Source organism: Macaca thibetana, chromosome 17, assembly GCF_024542745.1.
Source record: "Macaca thibetana thibetana isolate TM-01 chromosome 17, ASM2454274v1, whole genome shotgun sequence".
NCBI lineage: Eukaryota > Metazoa > Chordata > Mammalia > Primates > Cercopithecidae > Macaca > Macaca thibetana.
In genome coordinates this window covers 69,154,064-69,181,754 of record NC_065594.1, presented here as the reverse complement: position 1 = coordinate 69,181,754, position 27,691 = coordinate 69,154,064, and the positions used below count along the sequence as shown (strand labels likewise).

General features: G+C 33.3%; 2 long non-coding RNA genes across 2 annotated transcripts in view; one reads left to right on the top strand and one right to left on the bottom strand.

Annotated features, from left to right (window-relative positions):
- LOC126940295 (uncharacterized) overlaps positions 1–27,691 on the bottom strand; it is a 91,716-nt gene that overhangs the window by 17,194 nt on the left and 46,831 nt on the right. The window lies entirely within an intron of this gene.
- On the top strand, positions 2,793–25,086 carry LOC126940296 (uncharacterized). Its single transcript, XR_007720698.1, has 5 exons — positions 2,793–2,864; positions 19,460–19,485; positions 20,317–20,455; positions 21,713–21,769; positions 24,611–25,086. It is a non-coding gene; the product is annotated as an uncharacterized LOC126940296 (long non-coding RNA).

Here is a 27,691-nt window from a genome sequence, read left to right as displayed (position 1 = left end):
GACACCCAGAGCAACTTCCAGTCCTGCAAGCTCTACCCATTGTAAATGCCCTATACAGGTGCACCATTATTTGTATTTTGTGCTATACTTTTATTGTAACTTTTCTGTGTTTGGATATGTTTAGATACGCAAATAGTTACAATTGCCTACAGTATTCAACACAGTAACATGCTGTGCAGCTTTGTAGCTTAGGAGTAATAGGCTAAACCATACAGATACAGCCTAGGTGTGTAGTAGCCTATACTATCTAGGTCTGCATAATTACACTCTATGATGTTTGCACAATGACAAAATCATCTAATGACACACTTTTCAGAATGTATCTTTGTTGAGTGAATCATGAAGATAAACTGTTCCATACCAGGAGGAAACAAACAGTACACTCAAACATGGAAATTCTTGGGCTCATGAAAATTGGATTCTTAAAAGAGCATTAGATACATTTTTAAGAAATACCAAAATTGAGATTTTGATAACATTTTTCTTTTTGTTGTCCAAAAAATCAGTCAATCTTTGAATTTTTTGCCTTACTAAATTAGAAAAGTGAGTATCCTCTGTGTTTGGTAATATCCTGTTAGTTCACAGACTTTGAAATGTGTTGAAATACACTCTATAACAGTGGAGAGAGAAACAATGAGACAGCTTTGTTTTTTAAGGACAGTTTTTTGTTTTTAGAAAAGTCATCCCACAGCTGCCTAAAGATATGGTCTATGCAGATAATGTGTTCAGTTCCCCGGCTCACCATTTTTTTTATCCTAATGTTTCATGTTCCAGTTGCCTCCTTGCACATTGTGGAAAATGTTGGGTGAAAGAAGTCGTAATAAGGAAAGATATCAATACATAAACCACATGTTTTTTAATTCATTTATATCTGTATTAACTTCTGATTGAAGAAAAATAATTTGTTTTTCAAAAAGACAGCTTGTAGATAATGGGTATCTATTTGATCACATAGCAATGATTTAGGAACTCAGTGTTCAGTTAATTAGATATTACTCAGGTAAGTAGAAGAGATTTAAAAAACTTAATAAAAAATTTATTTACACATACTAATGATTTTTAAGAGAAACTGCTGGGTTTCAGGTCAAATGAGTTATGCATTTAGTGTACATGTATTTAAGATATGTACTCAGAGAAGACAACAACAAAAAAAGAATAGAAGAAACGAAGAAAGAAAGGTTGGAAGGAGAGAGAGGAAAGGATGAAAGAAATGGTAATGTAACAGAGACAAGTGTTTAAAACAATTCATGAATTAATTTATTCAATGAGCATATGCCATAGAATGAAAATGAGATGGGAGATGTTACACGTCTTTGCCTTCATTCAATTTTGTCTCCTGTGTGTCTCACAGTGTGACATTCTCACTTTCCTGAGTGTGAATCCAATATTTAAAGATACAGTGAAAATTATTTTGTTCATGCCCCCTAAATACAAGCTACTTTACAATGGACTCAGCCAAGAAGCTGTGATCTGTTCTGTCGCTGGCAGAAAAACCAGGTGTGACAGACTTGTTGGTAGATGTCCCTAAATGTACTTCACGGCTTATTTAAGAGAATGCCAGTGAGTAATGTTGATTATAAGAAATTTCTGAGCCGGGCGCGCTGGCTCACACCTGTAATCCCAGCACTTCCCAAGGCGGCCTGACTTCTGTCCAAGCAGGAGTTCTGCACAGGTTTCTGAGTTAGTGCTCCTGTTTCATTCTTGCTACCACTGACACAGGTATAGCATGTTTAAAGGCAATATATGCCTGTGCCTACTCCTCTACTTGAAGCTCTTGATTTACTTCACATTGTTGTTATGGTGATGTTTTAACTATTTATTATGACTTACAGATTATTACTGATGTCCTTGAAGCATGATAAATGCCATGTGCATGCTTTTTTAAAATAAAATAAATAAAGGTAGTCCTGTCTCTGGACTCTGACCCTCAAATCTAGTCTATTTTATACCTACACTTATGTTTTTTTTCTAAGATGAAATACACTGATTCCACTAGCCTGATCTGTCATGTCTGTAGTATATTTTTCTGCTCTCTTTCAACAAATCTAAGCTTATTTCTCACGTTTTCTGTTATCCACACACCAACTATTGCTAAATATTTTTAAAGCAGTCTACTTTTTTACATCTCCATGAAAATAACACTTAATACTTCCCTAAACTATAGCTCTTGATTATATTCTCTTCTACATAGTTAGAATTGCAATTAGTAAACAAATAGAATTCTACATATGCCTCTATTTGAATATACTTTTATTAGAATTCTACATACGCCTCTATTTGAATACATTTTTATTAGAATTCTATATATGCATCTGTTTGAATGTCTTTTATTAGAATTCTACATATGATTGTCTATTCTTGGTGTTTTTCAAAATTCAGTTTAAAAGAATGGAATTCATTGCCTTCCAGATTCTCTCCAGATTCATTTGCTCCTTTTTTCCCCGTAATTATTTGCTTATGGTTCCACCAGTATGTACTCTAGAGAAATGGTCATGTATGTGCTGAAGGAGACGTGCACAAGGATTACATGGATACATACATTACAACATGAAGAAGTTGTTGACATATTTACTTTAAAATAAAAACTAATTTTAGAATAATAGAGAGCATTAAAGACATTTAGATAAAATACACAAAGAGACAGATATGTCTTATAGCTACTTAACCTCCTTTCTATATGCCTTAGTAAGGTTTTGAATACAATAAGAAATGCAGGGGATTTGAATCTAGGCAAAATGAAGCCATGGCCCAGGATTCTTCTTTAAAATGTGGCTTCTATCTGGACAGATGGGACACCACTCATTTGACAAAAGATTATTCATATGAGTGGTAGTAGGACAGAAAGAATGTCACATATTTTTTAGGTGTGCATTTGACGAAGCATACAGTCCACTGAAAATTCATAAAACCTACCTTATGGTGATTTCTTTTAACCACTTGATGCTTATGGCATTAAAATATAGTTGTTAAAAGTGCGTGGATGACACTTTTAATGTTCATGAGGGTTGTTGATTTCTAAAATTAAATAGTTATAATAAATATGCGGGCTTATGCGAGTTAGCAGATTTGATTGCGTTACCATGATTAAATGGTATCTTCAGGGAAATATTGTTGAATATTTTTGTTCGTGTTAATTTGTAGACCTGTAACTTGGAAACACCTTAAAGTACATATTAGAAAACTCTGGCCATATTGTAAAAATTAAAGTAGCATACAAATGTCAAATGTTGTAATTTTTAATATTGAGACATTGAAAATAAAGATAAGTGCATATTGTGTTCGTATTCTAGGAAAATGTGAATAAAAATCAGAGACGTTGTATCTTTTTGTAAAAGCACTGATGGGAAAGTCTTGAAATGACAGATATAGTTTAAGAAATTAAGGGCATTATCAGCTCATTTCTATAGTTGTGTTAATTCAAAGTTCATGGTAGAGCACTAGAGCTTATAAATACACAATGCAATTGGACGCATTGAGAATATTTCTTCATGAGTTATGCAAAGCAATTTAAAGCAGGTTACCTACCTCAAGCCTGCTGGCCAAGGTTGTTAGAAAAATGGCTTGGGAAGTTTTAAACTCAGAAATAATGAGTTACCCAAAATCCCAAGAATGAAACAGTAAATAGTGGTACAGTGTGCTGTTAATTTTTTCCCCATCAGTTCTTCTATTTAACTCTCTAATAATAAAGCTAGCAATAATTAATTACATTCATTTTATCTAGTTATGAATGAGGCAGAATGCAATGAAAGTTCAAATATAGCAGAAAAGTAAGGGAGAGAGATATTGTATTTTTTTCCTAATTTGAATTACTCTTTCAGGAAATGACTTTCTTAAAATTTTATTTATTTTAAGAGCTAATTAATGTCACAGATTTATTTGCTAACATAGTTATCTGCTACATAGCCCAATATTGGTAAACACTGGGCTAAATTACTTTAATATTATTGAATCTTAACTAACTTTAACAATTATCAATTAAAATTGAAATTAAATTTGATCACCATATTCTGTCCACATGAAGGAAGGGAGGGAGTAAAAGAGGAAAGGAAGGGAGACAGGAAGAAAAAGAAGAAAGTAGAAATATACAATTATGATGAAATACATAAAAACATAAAAATACTAGCAGATAAACTAGCTCAAATAAAAACTATCAAGCTGTTTAAATATCACATAAATTCAGCTAACTTAGTCAATTAAGTAAGTAATTGAAATAATTACTGATTTTGAATAGTACTTGTATTAGTCCATTTTCATGCTGCTGATAAAGACATACTCGAGACTGTGTAATTTATAAAGAAAAAGAGGTTTAATGAACTCACAGTTCCAGGTTCTGGGGAGGCCTCACAATCATGGTGGAAGGTGAAAGGCATGTCTTACATGGCAGCCGGCAAAGACAGAATAAGAGAGCAGTGAAAGTGGAAAACTCTTATAAAACCATCAGTTCTCATGATACTTATTCACTACCATGAGAACAGTATGGGTGAAACCACCCCCATGATTCAAGTTTCTCTCACCAGGTCCTTCTCATAACACATGGGAATTCTGAGAACTACAATTCAAGATGAGATTTGGGTGGAGACACAGCCAAATCATAACAGTACCTTTGAAACAGTATTTTATTTTGGTAAAATAAGACATAAGTCCTTTTACATATAATTCTACATAGATGATCCTTATCAATATTAGACATTCTATAAACATATTAATGAAAGGAATATGCTTTTTATTGAAATCTTGACTAAATTACTGGTTATCACATGCTTTTCTAAAGAGATTGTCAACTATAAAACTATTATGTGATATTAGTTTAATAAATAGGTTTAGTGACACATCATTTAAGTTAAAATGTTTTCATTTCTTTTGGTTCTTAAATGTATTCACATATTGAACAATTATTAACTTTTAAAATAGTTCAAGTATTTGATTTAACAAATAATTTAGAATGTTTTTTCACACTAAAAATCACATTTATAGGCACATATACAATGTATATAATTATCTTAATCAAAAATTAAACTGTAAAATGTCTTTCCTATTTTATTGTACAGGTTTGTGTATTCACATGTATAGGTAGCTAGATACATAGATGAATAAATACAGATAACAGCTATAGACATATACAGCTAATGATTTGGGAGAACTGATAAAAGTGAGGAATCTAGATGGAGCGGATTTGGATTTCATTCTTGATTTTAAGTCAATAAAGATAAATCATAAACTGTATATACAGTACTTAGCATGCTTGACAATAAGCAATTCATAAATGATAGTTATCACCATAATCATTATTATGTTTAATAATTATTTTGTCCCATGACTAGAATTTCTGTTTAAGAGAAAAAAGTCACAGTTTTGACAGTCACTTAATTTATGAGGTAGTTTGATGTCTGTCATTCAATTTTATATTTATTTCTATATAAAAAAAATTAAATGATTTACCCAGCACACAAAGCAAAGATGACAGAAGGAAGAGACCTTGGAAGAGAACCAAGAATGCTTTTGTATTCTTAATGCAGTTTCTTTTTACAACATTAAGTGTCTTTCTATTTTGTCAGGAAAATAAAGAAATGAGTGAAAGAGGCATGAAGACTGGGTGTCAGAACTGGTTCTAAAATTTACAACTCTGTAAATTATGATATTTTATGGAGAACAATTTCAATTTCATCATGGTTCAATTGGGATAAATAATATTTTCCCTATAATTTGCTTAGATTATAAAAAGATGTGATAGTAGTAATTTAGTTTATAATAGCTTGCTACAGTTTAATTTGCAATTCATATTTATATATATTATTTGAAAGCACACTTCTCCAGGTGTTAAATGTGCTTAAAAGTGAGCTACACAGGAAAAATATATCCATTATAGTGACTAGCTTAAGAGAGGAGGGATGAGTTATAACTGACAGGACGGGTGAAGGCAAGCTCTGGACATAAATAGTATTTACTCGGATGTTTGCTTCATAATTATTGGCTAAATTATATGGTTTGATTCCATGCAGTTTTCCACATTCTTATTTCACAATAGAACATTTAAAAGAGTCAAGTAAAAATATATGCGATATAATATTTACTTCTAAGTAATAATCATGTAGCATAATATGCAGTAATCTGCCCTTATCCATGAGTGACGTGCTCCAAGACCCCTAAGGACTGTCTGAAACTGTGGATAGTGCCAAACCCTATAGATGCCATTATTCCCCTACACATGCATACCTATAGTAAAGTTTAACTAATACACCAGGCATAATAAGAGATTAACAACAATAACTGACAATAAAATATAACAATTGTAACAATATGCTGTAAAAAATTATGTAAATGTGGTCTCTGTCTCAAAATATCTTGTTGTACTGTACTCACCTTTCTTGTGTTGATGTCAGATGATAAAATGCCTCTGACAGGAGCATGGGATGAGGATGACTAAAGGGAGGGACAGCATGAGATTTTATCATGCTATACAGAGTGACATGAAATTTAAAATTTACGAATTAGTTTATTAAACGGGATGAAGGCATGAGAGCATGTAACGAATACTTAAGCAAATGGAAGTCACAAAGTTGCTAACTTCAAAGAAAAGTTCAAAATTTCCTGTTTCTAATGTGCTAAATTTAGTAATAAATAAAATTACTAGACACAAGTGAGGTCACCATTGTGGCAATCTTGGGAGACACAGATAAAATGTAAATTCTCATTCTTGTAGAATAGGAATTTGGATAAGCACTTTAAGAGCGCTAACCCACAGTTATAGAAAGCTGCCTTTAACCTACAGCATCGATTTATAAATACAAATATTTCTTTGGATACAAAAATTGATTAGCCCTGGTCTCAGCACAGTCAAAATTTGTCTTAAAAAAAGAGACGTCTGAGCTGTAAGAGCATTCATTCTAGGAGCTAAGAGGGAGAGAAAAGGAAAACCAAACAATCCGATTTTTATATCACCTACTTCTTGGTCTTTCCCATTCCCCAAAAAGACAACACTTTAACTGCTTATTATTGTGTCTACTTAAGTAAACTGTTAACATATGTTTCCACAAGACTGTGATAAACTCTTATCCCAAGATGAAAAGTGACATTGAAAGTGCCCATTTGCTTCCATCCAATTTGGGGATTTCAGGCACATTAACACACATGAAGGGGACAAACATGTTTTCAGCGTAAGGAAGGTGAATATAAGACTGCAAATTGTTACCGTGGGTGGCTGTAAAATCACAAAAGGTCAGCCTAGAAATGAGGCGAGCAGAAATATCCTTTCTGTTCCTTGTGATTTATCGGGAGTCTTCTTTAAGGATATCTCTTAAACACCTGTATGAGGTCAAATCTAGTATCTTCCAATCTGATAATTTTTGTTGGTACACTGGTACCTTGGGGCCATCTAAAATGCTTAGTTTAAATTTTGGCATAATATTACTTTAACCTATTGATTCAAACATTACAAAAGATGCTGTTTGGAGGGTATTATTTTAATTTCTCATTTATATAATATATTATTAAGGCAGTGTAATTTAAGAACTTCATTGTTAGGGAAATATGTGTACAGACCAAATTTATCTAACAAGGTTTTTAAAAAATACCTCCCTTCAGTCTGTCTATTCAAAGATTGGTAATAACTGATCAAATGCGTGTGGAAATGCATCAACTTGCCCTTTCGCACACCAATCAGAACATACACTCATATTTGTTTTAAATTTCCTGGGTTATATGTGAATATAACATATTTAAATAATTTTATTTGTATCATAAATATTCAGTTCTTGTTATGTGCAATCTACCTTCCTTTAGTAAAATTAATTACCTAAAATTCCAATCATAGGGTAGTTGGCCAGTCTCATTTTTAAGTGAAAATAAATTTAAAATTCACAGAAAAATTAGAAGAATTAATTTCTTAATTTACTTTTTCTACATAAAACTATACATATTCTCCAGCATTATTTTCAGAATTCATTTAATAGTAGTTTATTAGTTTGATTGCAGACCAAGTCTAGGCTGATCAAATGCATGAGAAAATGCATCAACGTGCTCTTTTGCACACCAAGCAGAACACAGACTTGTATTTTTTTATTATTCAAAAATGGGGCCATTCTTGTTTTAGGACATTGATCAGCACTTAGACCCTTATCTGCACACAAGGAGTCCCATGAATTAACTTTGAGCCCCTTTATCTTCCTACCACAACCAGGAGTTCTGCCTATTCCCAAGGAGCCCTTATTTGTTTAATGTATGCTAACAATCTGGTATTTGCATTGTACTGGAAAGATTTATATAGCCAAGGAGGTGCCTAAGTTTAATAAACACATAAATTCCACTGTGAAATTGAGGTAAAATCGGCCGGGCGCAGTGACTCACGCCTGTAATCCCTGCACTTGGGGAGGCCGAGACGGGCGGATCACGAGGTCAGGAAATCAAGACCATCCTGGCTAACACGGTGAAACCCCGTCTCTACTAAAAATACAAAAAATGGGCCGGGCCTGATGGCGGGGCGCCTGTGGTCCCAGCTACTCGGGAGGCTGAGGCAGGAGAATGGCGGGAACCTGGGGGGCGGAGCTTGCAGTGAGCCGAGATGGCGCCACTGCACTCCAGCCTGGGCGACCTAGCAAGACTCTGTCTCCAAAAAAAAAAAAAAAAAAAAAAAGAAAAGAAAAAAAGAAAAGAAAAGAAATTGAGGTACAATTGGCTGAAGGTGGAATTCTTTGGAGGAGGTAAATCATTTGAATTTTCTTTTTTGAAAAAAATTCAAATTTTATTTTAGATACAGGGCATACATGTACAGATTGTTTACATGGGGATACTGCATGATGCTAAGGTTTGGAGTACAGATCTGGTCACCCTGGTAGTGAGCTTAGTACCTGCTAGGTAGTTCATAAATCCAACTCCCCTCACTCCACCCTCTAGTAATTCACAGTGTCTATTGTTTCTATAGTTATGCCCATATGTTCTGAATGCTTAGCTCTCAGTTATAAATGAGAACATAGGGTATTTAGTTGGGTAGTCCTGTATTAATTTGCTTAGGATTATGGCTCTATCCATGTTGCTGCAAAGGACATAATTTTATTCTTTTTATGGCTGTGTAGTATTCCATGGTTTATATGTACCACATTTTCTTTATCCGACCTACCATTGATGGGCACTTGGGTTAATTCTATGTCTTTGCTATTGTTAATAGCACAGTGATGAACATACAAATGCATGTGTCTTTTAGGTAACATGATTTATTTTTTTGGGGGGTGTATATATCTAGTAATGTCATTGCTGGGTTAAACATTAGCCCTGTTTGAAGTTCTTTGAGAAATCTCCAGACTGCAACTTCTGAAATTGAATGACTAATAAAGAACTTGTCAAGCAAAAGAGTTCTGGAGGATGGATTCACTGCTGAATTCTATCAGACACACAAAGAAGAACTGGTACCAATCCTACTAAAACTAATCTAAAAATTGAGCAGAATGAGCTCCTCCCTAATCCATTCTGTATAGCCAGCATCAGCCTGTTACCAAAATCTGGCAGAGACTCAACAGAAAAAGAAAACTTCAGACCAATATTTCAAATGAACATAGATGCAAAAATCCTCAACAAAACACCAGCAAATCAAATCCAGCAGCATATCAAGAAGTTCATACACCATGATCAAGTAGGTTTTGTCCCTCAGATGCAAGGCTGGTTCAACATCCAGGAATCAACAAATGTGATTCACCATATAAACAGAATCAAAAATAGAAACCATAAGATCATCTCAATAGATGCAGAGAAAGCTTTCGATAAGATGCATGATAAAAATTCTCAAAAGACCGGGCATTGAAAATATGCCTCAAGATAATAGGAGCCATTTATGACAAACCTACAGCCAACATCATACTGACTGAGCGAAAGCTCGAACTATCCCCTTTGAGAACTGGAACAAGACAAGGATGCCCATGCTCACAACTCCTATTCAATGTAGTTCTAGAAGTCCTAGTCAGAGCAATCAGGCAAGAGAAATAAATAAAAGGCACCAAAATAGGCAAAAAAAAAAAAAAAAGAAGTAAAACTATCTTTCTTCATTGATGATATAATTCTAAACCTAGAAAATCCTAAAGACTGCCAAAAGACTCCTAGAATTGATAAACAACTTTAATAAAGTTTTAGGATATAAAATGAATGTATAAAAATCAGTAGCATTTCTATGCACCAACAATGTCCAGACTGAGTGAAACCAAGAACACAATCCCACTTACAATAACAAAAAAGAGAAATACCTAGAAATATATCTAACAAAAGAGGTGAAAGATCTCTACAAGGAGAACTGAAACGCACTGCTGAAAGAAATCAGAAATTATACAAATAAATGGAAAAACATTCCACTATTGATTGGAAGAATCAATATTTTTTAAATGGTCATAATGCACAAAGTAATTTATCAATTCAGTGCTATTCCAATCGAACTACCAACATCATTCTTCACAGAATTAGAAAAAATAAATTCTAAAATTTATATAGAAACAAAATAGAGCCCAAACAAAGTAATCCTAAGCGAAAGAGCAAAGCTGAAGGCATCAGACAATCTGTCTTCAAATTATACTATAAGGCTAAATTAACCAAATTGTCACAGTACTGGTACAAAAACAGACCCATAGACCAATGGAACAAAATAGAAAACTTTGAAAGAAAGCCATACACTTACAATCATCTGATCTTCAACAAGGTCAACAAAGACAAGCAATGGAGAAAGGACACCTCATTAAAAAAAATGGTGCTGGGATAGATGGCTAGCCATATGCAGAAGGTTGAAGCCAGACCCCTACATTTCACCATATATAAAAATTAACTCAAAATGTATTAAAGCTTTAAACATAAGACTTCAAACTATAAAAATCCTGGAAGACAAAAATAGGAAATACTCTTCTCGACATCAAGCTTGGCAAAAGGTTTTTTTTGCTAAGTCCCCAAAAGCAATTGCAGTGAAAACAAAACTAGACTAGTGGGACCTAATTAAATTAAGAGCTCCTTCCCAGCAAAATAAACGAGTAATAGAGCAAACAGACAACCTGCAGAATGAGAGAAGATATTTGCAAACTATGCCTCTGACAATGGCCTAATACCTAGACTCTCTAGGGAACTTAAATCAGCAAGCAAAAACCAAATAACTCCATTAAAAATGGGCAAAAATTATGAACAGATAATTCTCAAAAGAAGACATACAAATGGCCAACAAACATACAAAAAATGCTCAGCATTACTAATCATCAGAGAAATGCAAATTAAAACCACAATGAGATGCCATCTCACACCCGTCAGAATGGCTATTACTACAAAGTCGAACAACAACAAATGCTGGTGAGGCTGCAGAAGAAAGGAAATGCTTATACACTGTTGGTGGGAAGGAAGTTTCTTAAGTCACTTGAGCTACCTATGTTATTTCATATGTAGGTTCACTGAATTGGGCTGATAACCCCAACTGCATAATTACTTTCTGTACCCAATATTCATTCACAAAATTTTTTCTTTCATCTTAGAATAGATACATGGGCTATATTCTGAAAGGTTTGAGGACCATGGTACAAACATGTGGACAAAAGACAAACAAATTTTTATTATAACTACAGTATATTTTAACTTTTAAGAGAAATGTTTTATGTGCCCTTTAAGAAAGCATAATGGGTTGGTTGTTTATTTATTTATTTTGAGACAGGGTCTCATTCTGTCGCCCAGGCTGGAGTGCATTGGCGCAATCTCGGCTTATGGCAACCTCCGTGTCCTGGGTTCAAGTGATTCTCATCCCTCAGCCTCCCGAGCAGCTTACAGGTACCCACAATGACACCTGGCTAATTTTTGTATTTTTAGTAGAGATGGGCTTCACCATGTTGGTCAGGCTGGTCTCGAACTCCTGACCTCAAGTGATTCTCCCACCTTGGCATCCCAAAGTGCTGGGATAACAGGCATGACCCACCGTGCCCAGACGCATAATGGTTTATTTTATATTATTTACTACTTTCATATTTTGCATATAATGGTGATGACTGTAGAGCTCATCAGAAAGAAAACCCTATTTAAAATTACTACGTGGTGTTTTATTGACAAAGCACAGTTGACTTCTACACACATATGCCCACATCACACAGAAACATATATTTTACCTTCTAATTTACAATAAAAGAGTAATGAAATATAAATTATAGAATATCTTTAAAACAAATAATTAGCTAAGATATTTTTCTGTCTTAGCTATTGCCATTTAATGACTTTTGATGTAATCTATGATTAATGTAGAATTGAACATCTTGTTCTCTTTAAAACTTCTTTTTACCAAACCGAATTTCTTGATTCCATTCTATATTTAAAGCTCAGCTATGTATATTGATCAAACTGACCTCACCCAAAATAAAACAGAAATATACGTAATCTGGACATATGATTTTGCTCTTACATTCCACATTAGGTATGTCATTTGTATTTGAAGCACAATATTGACCTCAAATTATGAGTCACTCATTCACAAAATAATACAAAGATATGGCATTCCCCTGTCTCTGGCGCAGCTTTAGAGTTGCCAACCAGCCATATAAGTTAACACAATGAAACAGCATAAATGATATTGTCAACTTTTTATTTGTAATTACTTAATTCACATTTTCCAAGGATATAGGTAACAGAAACTTGTGGGCCTTCTGTGATGGATGACTCTCAGTGTAATATTTGATTACTTCAGAGGACATCTCATTATAAGTTGGCTTCATTTCAGAACTTCTTTTAGGATGAGAGGAAAGAAAACATAAAATGCACTGAACAGGAAGATAAAATTGATTTTCAAGAAAAGATAACACTATAAGTCATTCACCTCACATAATCATGACAAGGTTTTAAATACACATAAATCCCTAAAATATTTTAGAGAAAAAAGTGAAATTAGCACTAAATAGAACAATAGTAATTTTTTGGAGAACAAAAATGCAGCAGATAAATGAAATATGATGTTCAAATATAGAATAAACTAAGGTTATTGGTTTAGAGGCAGGGTTGAAAATCATGGCACATAATATGTACAGGGGACTATTTTCACCAGCTTATCCTACAGTAATTGAAAACTGAATTTATTTTTAAGTAATTATCTAAATAAGAATATGTATGTTAATATAATATGTAATATTTATATAATAAAGACTAGGAAAACTATTACAATGTAATCACTGCTCTAAGGGGCAGTTCCACTCTGGAATAGAAGCAAAATATCTTTGAAATCAGTTCCCTACCAATAATCTTATTTGTTGTAACAAATTTTTATTTGATTTAAATATTTCAGTTATTGTTTTATGGCAATTCACACATTAGTTTGCATCACTTGCTACCTTTCACATGAGCTGATGACATAGGAATGTGAGAAATTCTTCTCAAGAGCATATCGTTTTCATAAAAGTAGGTAAACAAAAATGATTTTCTTAGCATTAAGCAATATCCCATCAAACATTAAAAATTACATGATTTTATTATCCATTACATTTGTGTCACCACTGGATGGATTTATTTATTTATTTATTTTTGACATAATTATAGATTCCCCTTCAGCTGGAAAAACTAATACCGAGAGAAAATCTATATACCTTTCACCCAGTTTCCTACAGTGGTAACCTCTTGCATTGCGGCAGTATATCAAAACCAGAAAATTGACATCGACCTGATCCATCCATTTTATTCAGATTTCACCAGATTTACATGCATTCTTGCATGTGTGTGCATGGATATGTGTGTATGTGACCTTAGTTCTATGCGATTTTGTCCCATCTGCAGATTTGTTTTACCACCCCCTCACAGTCAATATACAGGACAGCTGCATCATAAGGATCTCCTTTTGTAACCTTAGCCACTTCTAACCTCTGCTTCCTAATCCCTGGCAATAACTAACCTGCTCTGAATCTCTGTATTTATATTATTCCATGAATGTAATATAGATGCAATTGTACAGTATGCAACCTTTCGAGATTAGCATTTTCACTCAGAATAATTATTTTAGCATTATCTAAATTGCTATCTCATTTTTACTGCTTTTTATCACTGAGTATTATTTTATAGTAAAGATACACCACAGTTTGTTCAACTATTCATGTATTGAAGGATATTGGAATTATTTCCAGTTTTTGGCTATTATGAAGAAAGGTGCTTATAAATATTTACTTTCAAGCTTTATGAATATAAGTGTTCATTTTTCTGAATTAAATGCCCCAGAGTACAATTCCTAGAATATATTATAAACAAATGTTTAGTTATGTAAGAAACTGCCACAACCTTTTCCAGGTGACTGGTCTGTTTTAACATTCTGGCTAGCAATGTCAGCGTGGTCGAGCTGGTTACTTCATATGCTCATGAACATTTGATGTTAATCCTATTTGATTTTCCTCATTCTAAGTGTGTAGTGATATATCACTATTGCTTTAATTTGCCTTTCCCTAATGGTTAATGATGTTGAACATCTTTTTTATGTGCTTATTATCAACTGTATGCACTATTTGGAAAATGTCTCTTCATCTATTGCCCATTTTCTAATTGGACGATTTGGTTTTATACTGTTGAGTTTTGAGTGTGTTATATATTTTAAATGAAATATGTTTGTTGGATATATGGATTGAAAATATTTTCTTTCAGTCTATAGCTTAGATTTTCTTTCTCTTCACATGAGTTTTCACAGGAAAAAAACAAGTTTTCATTTTATGGATGTCCAGTTTATCAATTTTTATTTTATGGATTGTGTTTTTAGTGTTAAGACCAAGAACTCTTCACCTAGCCCTATGTCTTAGCTATAGATGTTTTCTTTACTATTTTATTTTTTCTAAGAAGTTTTTGAGATTTGCGTTTTAAATTAGGCTCATGATTCTAGTTTTAGTTGATTTTTTATAAAATATGTGAGTTTTAGGTAAAGGTTCTTTTGTAAAAGATTTTGTACTTACGGATATCCAATTACTCCACTACTATGTACTGAAAAGTTTCTCCTTCTTCCATTGGATCATTTTTACACTATTGTCAAAAATCTGTTGGTCTAATTTTTTGAAACTCTGTCTGGATTCTCTGTTCTCATGGTTCTTGCTTCTGTTTCATGGATCTGAGCCTTCTACTTCATGAATACCACTTTCTTTTACAAATTGTACTTTCACAGTAAGGCTTAACATCTGACAGAGCAATTGATACCACTTCTTTTTCAAGATAATTTTAGCTATCCTCTGTTCTGTGCTGTTTCATGTAAATTTTAGAATGAGCTTCTCTGTGCTTTATAAAGCATCACTGATATTTTGATGGACAGATATAGGAACCTATAAATTATTTTGGTTTACCTACCCATTTATACCCTATATTTATCTATTTAGGACTGCTTTGGTTTATTTCATCATGATTTTATAATTTAATTTTTAGCCTATAAATACTATATATATTTGGTTAAGTATAGAGCTAACTACTTTCTTTGAAACACTAGTAAATAATGTTGCACGTTTAATTTCAATTTTCACTTGTTTGTTGTAAGCATATAGAAATAAAATTTATATTCATATATCAATTTATGTAGCAACTGTATTTTTTAATCAATTGTATATATCTTTATACAATTGCTCTTATATCCTATGACTTAACTCATGTATTCATTCTACGAGATTGTGTGTGTGCATGTGTGTGAGAGTGTGTGTATGTGTGTGCGCGTGTGTCACCCTTGGGATTTTCTACATAGACAATCATGTCATCTAAAAAAAAGTTTTATTTCTTTCAATCTGTATGCATGGTTTTTTTTTTCCTTTTTTTCCCTTCTTACAGTGGAATGATCTTCCAGTATTATGTTGAAGAAATGTTGCAAAAGCAAGCGCCCTTGCCTTGTTCCCAGTCATAGAAAAACACCATTTGACCTTCACTATTAAGTATAATGTTAGCTGTGGGTGTTCTGTAGATGCACTACATCAAGTCAAATAGGTTTCCCTCTATTTCTAATTAAACAAAAAGTCATTCTGAATGGATGTGGAAATTTGTACTGTGTAAAATGGTAATATTACTCTGATTCTTTTCTTCAGCCAATTTTATGAAGATTTCATCAGTTTTCAAATGTTAAAAAAGTCTTGCATGACTTGAATAAAGTTCGTTTGGTCATGGGGTATACTGCTTTTTGCACATTTCTGGATAAGATTTGCTAATATTTTGTTGATGGTTTTATCATCTATGTTTACAGATGACATTGTTCTCCAGTTTTTTTTTTCTTTTTAAAAATGTCATCTTTGTTTAGGTTTGGTATCAGAGTCACAGTAACTTTACAAAATAGTACGGAAGTGTTCCCTTACAATAAACTATAAAAAAAGGAGCATAGTTAATTATTCTTTATTTGTTTGATAGAATTAAGCAGTGAAATAATCTTACTCTGGCCATTTTTTAAACAGATTTTACTTATAAATTTAACAGCTTCAATAGTTACAGAACTGTTTACATTGTTCATTACATCTTGGCTAAGTTTTGGTAGATTTTAGTTTTCAAGAAATTGATCCATTCTTCTGAGTTAATTGAAATTATGCATGTAAAGTTACTTATTATCCTTTTATTAAATGCAGTGTCTACAGTGATATCTCTATTTCATACTTGACATGTTAAATTATGTCTTCTCTTTTTATTGCTGTTCCTGCTAAAGTTTTATAAATTTTATTTTATGTGAGAGAAGCAGTGTTTTTGTTCCTCTGCTGGTTTATTTTTTTTTTTCAGTTTCACTGATTCCTGATCAAACATTATTATTTTCCTTTTTCCAGTTTATTTTGCTCTTTTCTTTCTAGTTTCTTGAGGATGAAACTTAGATGATTGATTTGAGAGCTTTTGTGGTTTAAAATGTAAACATTTAATGATATACATTTTCCTCTCAGCACTGTTTTAACTGCACCCAGTTATTTTGATTTGCTGTATTATTATTTTCATTCAGTCCTATGTATATTATTAAATTTCCTTGGACACTACCTCTTTGATCCATACATTATTTAGAAATGTATTATTGAATTTCTAATATTTTAGAAAATTTCCAAGGGTTTCTGTGTTTTTGAAATCTAGTTTGATTCCATTGTGGTCAGAAAAAAATGCTATAAAATTTTAACTTCTTTAAATTTGTTATAGTTTTATGGAATATAATATTTTCTATCTTTGATGAATGTTTTATGAGCACTAAAAAATTGTTGGCTAACGTGTTCTACATAGATCAATTAGATCCTGTTATTTCATTATGTTGATCATTTATTTCTTGCAGTAGGGTAGAGGCAGAAGTTCAGCTCTCTGCTGATTTCATTGTCACCACAGGAGGTTGATGAAACTAAAGTGTCATCTAGACCTATCTTCCATTTTCTTATTCTACTTTTTTGGTTGCTGGGTAGGGGTAGAGGATCAGCTCCCTCTAGGTAGGGGTAGAGGATTGCAATCAGTTGACTACAGGGTTGAAAACAAGTGGCGTTCTGACTGGCCCTCAATCCTATAGCCTTGAGTCTTGAGTTCAGTCTTGATGATGCCAACCAGATGAGTTTCAGCTCACTGTTAGTGCCTGCCAACAATATGCAAGGGTACAGCGAAGTGGTAATTAGCCCTTGCTTGCAATGCTTTATTAGGTCTCATTGTTATAAAGCGGGGCTGGAGGTAAAACCACCTTTGCAAAAATTATCTCAGTGAGAGAAATCTAATCTAACTGACTCCATCTTGCTTTTAACCTCACAAGCTAAATGCCTTTGTTAATTTTAAAATAAAGATGATAGTCGCTTTCCAAAACCAACTACCTTCTTGCTCAGGGACCAAAACCATCTTTGCAAGACTAATGAAAGTTCACTAGAATAGGATTATGGGAGGGCCCTGAATTCTGCTAAAATGTAGGCATAGTAAAATGATAACTGGTCATTGTCCTCTATCTTGCCTTTCTGTAATCACTTACTGCTTGAGAATCACATAGATGGAGGTCACAGGATTTGTAACTTCCCCAATTTCTCCTATAGAAAATGATACTGTTGTCAGAACTTAAATATTGGTATTTGAGGTATTTTTCAGATTTTTGCATTCTGGAAACCAACTGACTCTTTCTAGACCCATGATTCATACCAGGAAACTGACTCAACCTGTCTTGGAACCCCCTCTTAGAAACTCTCAGCACATGAAGACCATTTGGACATTCCTATGATTTCATCTCCAACCAATAAGCAGCACCCATTTCTTCATTTCCTGCCCACCAAATAATTATTTAAAGTCCTAGCCTCTGAACTTTCCAGGAGAAAGATTTGAGATAAATATCCCATTAATCTGCTTGGCTGGCCTTGTGATAATTAAACCTGCTTTGGTGCAATACCTGCTGTTCCCAGTTCATTGGATTTTCTGGGCAGTATGCAAGGTTAACTTGGCCTGTTACAGACGTTCATCACATCACTAACTGTATTCCAGTGACACTACCCTGGCATTAAGTTGGAGCACCATTTTCTTCCTCAAGAAGATCAGCCCTACACAGTAGGAGAAGCCATCCTGTCTCCTTCTGCCAAGCAACTGGGTGAGGTTAAATATCTACTTTATTCTTGGCACGAAAACCATGAATAGGGTATGATTGTTATGTTGGTGCTTGGCTACAGTTGGATCAGTGTTGCCAAAAAAGGCCTGTGGTGATGCCACCATTTTCCTACATCTCGGCTAAAAAGCAGTGCATAGTATAGAAATATGGAGCTTTTTTCTCATACTATTTTTGGAGCTTTTTTGTTTGTTTGTTTGTTTTATGCCTATTGGTTCTAGGACAGAGACCTTTATGATGCTCTGTGTAGGAAAAATGGAAGAGAAAAAGAAAACCTAGGGAATACAACACTGTGTCATTCCTCAAGCTCCTATGTCCTTATGAGGTTTACCTACCTCTTTGAAACTTTCAGTCTTCTTGACTATATTATTATGCTATGTGCTGGGTCTTCTACTTGTAAGAGAAACCACCTAGGGGAAATGGAGCTAATCTATCTTGGCTAGAAGCAGATGTGTATGGATTGAATTATAATGATTAATTATACTGAATAAAATATTGAAACTAAATGCAAATGACAAAATATTTATTTTGAATAAGGCGCTTTAATTTTTTTTTAAATGCTGCAATGTTCCACACATTTTGAAAAAAAAAATCTTTCAAAATTCTAAGCTTATAGTTTTGACATCTTTTCTAGTTTTGCTAAAATAGAAATATTACATGTGGGACTTTGAGAATAATAATTATGCCATTTTCTTCATTAATATTCTTGACATCCACTCATGTTGAGTTTAATGATTACTTTCTAGATTTTAATATCACCTATGTGAACTAATAAGGCATCTACTTAGAGTTTTTGTGTTGACTTAAAGATTTAGGCATTTTATGGTTTATGTATATTAATACTAGATGAATATGCAGTGGGCTTTATTTAAATGTTTCAAAGCTTTTCAAACATTGTAATAATGATTAATAACAAGTTTATATTCTGCTCATATTAGTTTTTCCTATATTCCTTAGGGATTTTAGAAAATATAATTTTAAAGGTAACTGAATTTTATTTCAACTTACATATGTACAGTTTTACATACAAATTCAACCAGTGTTTTCATTTGTAATTTAGAATGTGTTGCTTTATTTCTGAGCAGGGAATTCCTAAAATTTCTGTGTTTTAAAAACTTATCCAGTATCAGTAAATGAAAACAAGATGTCATCGTTCCATGTAACTCTACTATATATTTATCTTTATGATACAATCAGATTGTTTTTTAAATTAAAAAAACAAAAGATGTAAAGATTATAGGTGTCAAAAGTAGTTACTGGCCTTTCCTTTAATATAATGAGCAGAATTGGAGATGAAATATTAATCCATTTATGCCGATTATCTGCATAAAAACAGTTATCTCGAACTCAGGGTCAATTGACAATATTTAAGAATTATTGAAAGAAGCTTTTAAATTGAGATATTTAAAATAATTAAAGTCGATTTCAATCTTCTGTGGGGCTTACATGATCCCACTAAATTGAGCTCTTTTAACATCAAGCAATTTAAAGGAAAACAAAAGAGGGAAAATAAAAAGAGATGAGAAACCTTAAATATTTGATGTAGGGAAGAAAGAAAAAAAAGTAACTATTGTTAATTCACTTTATTCAACAATAACTGGGCTCAGGGTAAAATGTTTTCAGATCTGGGACGTCTTCTTATCAAAGACTTTAGCTTGCAATGGATGTGGTAGGGGTGATTCATCTTGGATAATGTCTGAATTTCTTCAGAATTCCTATTTTCAGTGGCTTATCAACATGGAGAAGAATTTGTGTAGAGTATCATAAGATAACTCAACAATATATCTGTGTTTATGTGTGTGTTTCTGTTTAAGGGGGCAGTAGTTCAATACTACTTTAAAAATAATACTCCCTAGCCGGGTGCGGTGGCTCATGCCTGTAATCCCAGCACTTTGGGAGGCCGAAACGAGGGGATCACGAGGTCAGGATATCAAGACCATCCTGGCTAACATGGTGAAACCCATCTCTACTAAAAATACAAAAAATAAGCTGGGCGTGGTGACGGGTGCCTGTTGTCCCAGCTACTCGGGAGGTTGAGGCAGGAGAATGGCGTGACCCCCGGGAGGCGGAGCTTGCAGTGAGCGGAGATCAGGCCACTGCACTCCTGCCTGGGCGACAGAGCGAGACTCCGTCTCAAAAAAAAAAAAAAAAAAAAAAAAAAAAAAAAACCTCCCTAAATTTTCCCCAGGAAAGTAGGACCTAAATTCCACGGAACTCTCTCCCCAGTGATGTTGACATTTGCAGTAAGAACTTTCTTGTCCTGCTATTCTTCACATAGAATCCTAGTTGTCATCATTATAGGAATATCTGCCTTATCGTATTTGGAGTAACAGGATTTTCTAATTCTAGGTATAGAATTATGAACAAATCTTACTTTTTGTATAAACCTTATTTTCTTAACTTACCTGCATTTAAAATTTTTAAAATATATTTTGGCTTTTTTTCCATTACAAAGATAAAATAGTCCTAAGTAGTATTTAGTTGGGAAGTCCCATGTTTATGCTAAATTTGCTTACTTTTGTTATTTTCTCAAAATATTTTCTTGAAAAAATTATTAATAGATTTTTCTAAAGGTAATTTTAAAAATGAACTGACATTTAAATAACGTAGTTAATTACATTTAGTTACCTATCATTTAAGCAATGGAATCCTAATTCAGTGGTTATTTAACTTCTATTTCACATAAGACATATCTCTCAAATAAATTTTCGAATTATTTTTGACTTTTATTAGACATAAAGTCTCACTATGTTTCACTGGTTGGAACTCCTGGGTTCAAGCTATCCTCCCACCTCAGCCCCCTGATTAGCTGGGACTTCCGGCACATACCATTGTATCCAGCAAATTTTCAACTTATTAAAAGCTTAATTACATTTTTTGATCATCAAGATTAAACAAACATTTTAGATTATTACATATAAGCATCTCTCTTTCTCACTCTTCACATATACACACAATAAAAATGAACTACCATTGTGGTTACTCACTCTATTTTAGATACTTATATCTTTCCCTTGTCAATAATTATATTTAATATATTTATATATGTTATGTTATAAAAAGTAAATATTAACTAATTTTCAATCGTTTTAAAATATAGTATCTACTATAAATGAATTCTATATCACTTATAAGCTAACATTGTTGCTGGAATTAATTTTATTATTTACTAATATTTATAAAACTCAATAGCTTTTCCTTCTATTTCAGACAAATTATACCTATTTTTCTCAATAACACATGGAAGTGAAAGACTTCCATTTATTGGTAAGTTTTATCCTCAACTGATGAATGCCCCATAATAATAGTAGACATGGTAAAGAAGAAAGAAATTATTTTTATAACTTTTTGTGAAAGCCCATGATTTAGAGACTAATACAGTGGAGCTTATTGTGCAACTTACTGTGAAATTTCATGATTTATTATGCAGTTCTTAGGCTTATTGAGTGTCCTTATTGTCACACTTCATGATTTACTGAGTAATACAGAAGAGCTTATCACATAACTTGATGGTGAAATCCTGATTTACTGTGAAATAGTTGTTCCAATATGTTTCTACAATGGGAAGAGTTTATCTAATGTTTTCTAATTACAGACAAGCCTCATCAGACACTTCGTTTTCAAAGCAAGTAATATCTATAAGAAAGCTTTGAATGCATCTTTTGCAATAGGAAAATTTCTCCCTTCAAAATTATCATTTATCCTAATTTCTGAAGCATTTAAGTCTGGGAGTTGGCCCCAAGAAAATGAAAGGCCATTTCTACTTTACTTCATAATGTACCATGATGACACAGCAGTTGATGATAGTTATTTTTCAAGAGACTAAAGTTAAATTTTTCTAAAAATGATAAAGTCACTACACTTGAATGAATTAAACGTCTCGAATTATTTTTGTAATACCTGGCTTAACTGTTTCTCTCTTTCACTTACCATTAAGCAAAGCCTTAATGGAGAAATTTTATAATTTGATAGCATGCAAAATTGTAAATTTATAAATTACCACTAAAACTGTAATGCTTTCATAATATGTTTATGCTAATTTTTGCTCAAATATATGAGGAAATTCTATAACATTCAATGTTTTACTAATTTTTAAACTCTTTTTTTGTTCATTTTTATTTCTTAAACTTTATATAAGCTTAATAGTAGTTAAAATTGTGTAATGCAAATAAGTAACTTAACTCTTGAGAGAATATATGACTTTGATGTTTAATTTCACTTATCTGAAAACTAAATTGTGCAAGCAAATGAGGATTATTTCATTTAATTTCATTTAATTTATGCATATATTTTGATATAGAAGATGTTAAATGTGGATTGTATGCAGTTACAAGAATCAATACTCTATATGCCCAAATATAATATCACTCCTATCCCCCAGGGAGCATGAAATACACAAAATTGTTTTTAACCATTAGCATGTCTACAATTAGAAAATATTGGATCTCTTGACATTAGGGAGAAAAGAGAAAGAGATAGAGGGTGGGACACAAATCTTTGGGGAAATTTTACAGCTAGGAACAAAAGAAGGAAAAGTAGTAACTGAGCAAAATGGAAAAAGAATAGTTATAGAGCTAAATACAGAATCTGAGGACACAGTGCATTTTTGGATACAGTGCATTTTTTCACCTTAAACTTAGTCAGTTTTGAATCCTCTGGTAAGGCTTATTATTTTCCTGGCAGCCAGTAGGCAATATGATGCAAAGCTAAAAAGCTGTTATAAAATAGGGTTGATTGACAGATAATGTGAAGGAAAAAATCATATTCAAACAAATAGTTTTACTAAAATATAACGAAATATATTCCCTCAAAATGGAGTTGGTAAAGACAAAGTAATTTCATAAGATGTAGATCCTATTAGATAATAATAGTACAAAAACTACAGAAGTAGACTATGCATAAAAATAGTTAATCTATTAAGAGAGCAGAAATGTTCATTTACTTTTATGAAATTAAAGACAGGGCAACAGAATCTTAACTAGGAAAACTAAAGGGAACTATATTAAAAGATGAAAACTACAATTCTTTGAAAAGCATTGTGTTGTAACAGGACAATCAAGAAATATGATGGCAGGAAGTGGAACCAAATACTGACTCCACAACACATCTTTCATCTCTTATGAATTGATGAATCCCTAATGAAAATGTATTTGTGGATATAACTCAGTCACACCATCTATTATATTTAGTAATCATTTCAGTAACAAATGCTTATCAAATTCACTTCAAATATATAGATGATTATTGTTCTAAAACTTTACGTTTGTGTATGATGTACCAATGAACAGAAACCTCCACTTCCACACACACACACACACACACACTAGCACACTCTTTCTTTCTTTTCTTTTTCTTTTTGTTTTTGAGACAGCGTCTTGCTCTGTCACCCAGGCTGGAGTGCCGTGGCACAGTCTCACTGCCGGCCTCTGCCTCCCAGGTTCCAGTGGTTCTCCTGCCTCAGCATCCTGGATAGCTGGGATTACATGTGTCCACCACCACACCCGGCTAATTTTTGTATTTTTAGTAGAGAGGGGTTTCGCCATATTGGCCAGGCTGGTCTCGAACTCCTGACCTCAGGCAGTCCACCTGCCTCGGCCTCCCAAAGTGCTGGGATTACAGGCGTGAGCCACCGCACCTGGCCCACACTTTCACGTAGACTTTTTCTTTCTTTCTTTCTTTTTCTGAGATGGAGTCTAGCTCTGTGGCCCAGGCTGGAGTGCAATGGCACAATCTCGGCTCACTGCAACCTTTACCTCCCGGGTTCAAGTGATTTTCCTGTCTTAGCCTCCCGAGTAGCTGGGATTACAGGCGCCCGCCATCACATCCTGCTAATTTGTGTATTTTTAGTAGAGACGGGGTTTCACGATGTTGGCCAGGCTGGTTTCGAATGCCTGACCTCAGTTGATCCGCCGGCCTCGGCCTCCCAAATTGCTGGCATTACAGGAATGAGTCACCACGCCTGACCCACATAGCCATTTAAACAATTTATCAAAAAGTAACATTTAAAATTTGTACTTTGTTATTTGAAATTCACAACCTTAGTCACGTAATAAAGCAGGGTTGAATGGACACTATTCACTCTGCTTCATATCTCTACACTCCCTAAAGATCACTTTTTGGCCTCTGGCTGAGATCAAGAGCACTACCTGAAGATGAAAGATGCCAGAAGCTGATTTGCAGAGCCTCTCCCTACACATTTTTGTTGTATTGAATTTGTTTCATTTTATTCTCTCATCTTTCATGGAATGTTACAATTACCTAAATTATAGACTAATACAGAAGTTTTTGAGCAAAAAAGTATATGTGCTGTGAAGGTCCACATTTTAAACGATCCTAAAACGTAATTGTTTTAGAACGAGCACTTGTCCGGGTCCCACTGAATGACTCATTTTATGGCATCACATTCAATATGGATTCTATCAAAGGAAAACCAACTCATTCTCAAGATGAAATTCTTCCTTTGCATATTATGTACCAATGACATCACTCATTCAGTGCCAATTATGGAAAAATAGGTTTCAACATAGAGTGGCTTGTACTGTTTATTTAATAAAACTTTCAGAATGTGTTTCCTTTATAATTTCCAATTATTGTAAGTGTTAAAGTAAGTCCTGCAATAGTCTTCATAACACAAGAAAAGGCTTCAAGGGAATCATATACTCAATAGTACTTGAGTGGGGTATTGAAAAAATAATGCCATTATTGCAATAGCAAACATCATCGACTATATAAATACCTTCTTGTCTCATTTGAAATATGCACAGGGCTTTATGTCATCATCCATTTTACAAGTGCATTATTGTCTCCCACAGCAGAGACCATGTAGGATGCTAAAATTTGAAAAGCTTTCTTATGCATAGATTGATAGATTATGCATTATTAGATGTATATTAGAGAATCATGTTTTTATGAAAAGCAGTAAGTGCTCTATTCAGCAAAAACGTTACTCTGTTCCTCAGACTATAGAATATGTCTGACTTCCTGTGGTAGGGTTTTTACTCAATTTGTTGGAGTCTTTCCAAGGACAGTCCAAATGAAATCAGGGGTTGCAGCATTTTAATATCTCTTTGAACCTAAGAATTGCTGAAGCACTCAGAAATCTGCAAATTTGCCAACTCTCTTGTGGGCCTTTGTAGAGTGTTGGTAGTTAATTAATTACTCCCTAGTAATCAACTTTGCAGTGTAATAGCAACTGTTTATTTTATTAACTTTATCAAATGCTGAATGAAAGATTAACCTGCACTATGTGCTGTATTCAGTTGTGAACTCTTATTAAATTTAGTCGAAACAGGTAGATACAAATAATAAAAAAGTTACCTGAATATAGATCGGAGAAAAAGGGAGTTTAAGTAATAGAATAGCCACAGTACATTTAAACTTTTGTTTTTGGTAATGTAAATTCGATATGCTCAACATATTACCTCAGGAGTAGTAATAGAGTACATAACTCAATTTCTGATTTTGCTATTAAGGGCCATGTCAATATTACACAATAAAATACATATTTTGTGCAGGAACAAACAAACATGTTTCTAGCATCAGAAGGAATATATTCATTGATAAAACTATGTTTGCTCTTTTGGATCTGACTAATATAACTCAGTTGGAGATGTATGCTGTCACTTTTTGCCCTCTAATATGAAGGTACCTGATATAAAGATACCAGATAGCCCTTGACTTTGAATTTAGACCTAGTACTTTTCATTGACCATTTGTTAACTCCAGTGAATTGTCTATGCAAGAATTGCTAGCCATATAGACATAGCAATTGGGGTGGCAGGGCAGAGAAGGCACAGATGACAACTTATTGCATCTGCCCATAATCAACTTCCATTGTTCCTATTTCGCACCATTTACTTTTTTATATTCGTACTGTTCTGAGCACAAAATTTTGAGTTCTACACAAATTACTCTTAAGACAAAATGAGCAATTCTGTGACCCTCGTATATGCCAGACAAGTGCTAAATTCCCAGTGTTCAAAAAAGATTTTTAAGTGTTCTTATTATTTTCATAATTAGAATAATTGTGAAAAATTAAAAATATTTTATTTGGGTGTGATTATGTTAAAAAACAAGTTATATGATAATATCCAAGGGTGCAACATGTTTTCATTATAACTTTTGCTTCCTTATCTTGTATATGAGTTATACAATAACTTGGATAATTGTCTTTAAAACTAAGTACATTGTGTTATGGTTTCAAATGCATGAATGGTATGTTAAAGAATTATTCAGGGAGCTGAGGTGGCTCAGGCTGGTTGTCCTGGCGCACAAGAAGGCGAGGCCATGCGTTCAAGGCCAACCTGGGCAACATTAAAACAAAAATTTTAAAAAAATTATTCAAATATTCTTAATTTACTTTGAGGATTTTATGTGTTACGTTACCAAAAAAAAAAATTGTTTTTAAGTATCTCACAGCCATTAGACATTTTACATTTTGCCTTTTTTTCTAATAAGATAAATCATATTACTACATTTATTTATAAAGTAATTCACAACAGGTTGAAAGACTAAATTATTATTGTTATGTTTAAAATGACCACCATTCTTTCTTATTTAAAAAACTATATATTAATTTTGTAATCACTTTTTTGTCAGCATTTGATATTAAACTTCAAAATATCAATACATTAAATGGGAATGTTTTCATCTAAATTTCTTTTCTGCAACATAAAAATGGTTTTCTATGATATGAAAATGATTTAAAAAAAAAAAAAAAACTTGCTTTAGTACCATGTTGGCAGGTTGCCTACCTTGGATACAATTCTTTGAAAGCTTTTCCTATCTCTTCATCCATTATTAAGTCTGTTTAAATTTTCCTTACTTTATAATTAAATTTCGATAATATGCTGGGGGAAAACTGCAGTGTCACACTCACATAATAATGATATACAGAGCTGTACTAGGCATCTTATGTTTATGATCATGATATTCCCTCTGTCTGAGATTTTATTGCCTTTCTAATTGTTCACTTTGTTAATGTGACTGTATAGAGTTAACAGGAAGAAGCCCAGCAACCTGCTGGAATCCTGTGTGGTTTGTCTTCATTTTTGGCTTTGTTTACTCAGTACAGCAGATTTTGAATACTGATGATCACCTGCCTGCAATAAAGAAATGCTAGGAAAATTCTGATCTCCTTTCCCTGGATGAGCTTACTTCAGCTTACTTCTATTCTTAACCTCCCTCAAT